Below are 1674 nucleotides of genomic sequence, written 5' to 3' on the forward strand. Positions count from 1 at the left end.
AACTTACATGAGTTTGGTATATGACCTTTTTCCTAATACTCTACCCATTTGACTTGCCTTACATATTCTGACCATAATTTAAAAGACTAAAACACTGTTCAAGGTCATAGAGGCTTGGACAGATCTCCATTCAGGAAGAAGATCTGCTCACTTTATCGCCGCCGTCATTGTGCTTTTATGTTCTTCCTCACCGTGAGATTGTGGTGGATCTGAGGTTCGTGTGGTCAAGCCAAGTCGCCGCCAGGAAAATCTCTTCCAAGTCGTTGTCCTTGTTTTGTTCATCATTAGATTGCGTCGGATCTACTGATTTAAGTCATCGCACGGACAACGCAGACGTCGCCTTCGAGCTGCTTTTGAGTTTGTCGGATCTACAAATTGTAGTTTGTCTGGCTGATTCGCCATTGTTGAGCTCTGAGTTGGTTGGATCTGATTCATTCGCTTTGTTTTCTAATAGATTGAGAAAAACAATCTATCGGATTCCTCTTCACACTGGTGGCGACGACCCGAGACCTCCAATTATTTTTTAGTTAAAAGTTAAAAAAACTAATTTGGTAGAGTTTGGCATATAATTAACCAGATTACTCTTTGGCGGCTGGTGCGGGTGATCTTAGACGGTCAGATTACTCTCCGACAAAAGGCGTCAGCTAGCATTGGCAACCGACGTTGGTGAAGGCGACTAACGGTGAGATTACTCTCCGACAATTGGTGACGGTGACCGACATTAAAGATCGGAGGTGGTTAATCATTTTTTAGTTTGATAATAAAAAGTTAATTTAGACTGGTTCGTTTTACTCATTAAGTTTAAAATTTAAATTTTGTTATAGTAAAAAATTATCATAAATAATTTTATTACAGTAAAAAGTTTTCACATATAATCACATCTCAACTCAAATTTTAAACTTGAATCAACAAACGAACGAGGCCTTAATAGATTGTAAGGACTAACCTATCATATTACTCTTTAGCGATGATGACGACTGGTAGCAGACGGCGGCCGAAAATCAACAGCCAGCTTCCGATGTCGGTGACATGAGATTGCCTTCTAGTGGCATCTGGTAATTTACCAGCGGTAATCTATAAGATTACTTTTTTTGACTATCAGGGTAATTTCAGTAATTCATATGACCGTTGACTGATTCTAGTTCAAAAGGTAAAAATCAAGAGGCTAATGTTTGTAGGACAAGACATTAAAAGGTGTCTATTTAAGAGAAAAATTATGTATTTAACTATCATTTTTTTTACTATCTTTATATTTATGCCCCTTAAATTTTTTTCTGGTTTAATGAAAGACATATTTTTACTATGCCACTTTAATAACATGAATGTTAGTACTATTTTGAGTCATATTTTTAGTTTTTAGTTTTCTTCCTCCATGTAAACGGTATTCATCTCCTTTTTATTATAAAGGAAAAAAAAAAAAAAAAAAAAAAAAAAACACCACGCTTCGAAAGACAAAATTAGAGGGAAATCTTGACCATATCGCATGCATGTTAAGAATTCTGACACGTAAGAGGACAGTCAAAACGTCAAACGAGACATGTTTTGTTCGGTTGTGGATAACGGACACTAGAGTAATCTGCTCCATTACCATCAGTGATCTACTAGACACTAACCAAAATACATATAGGCCCCATTGATTCCGGTTTAAAATTCAAGTTTTACTGTAGTAAAAAA

At 36.3% G+C, this 1674-nt stretch overlaps 1 long non-coding RNA gene across 2 annotated transcripts; it reads left to right on the plus strand.

The window, feature by feature from the left end:
- The first annotated feature begins 28 nt into the window (after positions 1–28).
- LOC112094730 lies at positions 29–1314 on the plus strand. Of its 2 annotated transcripts, none has more exons than XR_002903659.1 (2): positions 29–734; positions 966–1314. It is a non-coding gene; the product is annotated as an uncharacterized LOC112094730 (long non-coding RNA). The 2 variants fall into 2 exon arrangements; XR_002903660.1 differs by having other exon boundaries at positions 29–682.
- The last annotated feature ends 360 nt before the right edge of the window (positions 1315–1674 follow it).

The sequence above is a fragment of the Morus notabilis genome, unplaced genomic scaffold (assembly GCF_000414095.1).
Source record: "Morus notabilis unplaced genomic scaffold, ASM41409v2 Scaffold10426, whole genome shotgun sequence".
Taxonomy (NCBI): domain Eukaryota; kingdom Viridiplantae; phylum Streptophyta; class Magnoliopsida; order Rosales; family Moraceae; genus Morus; species Morus notabilis.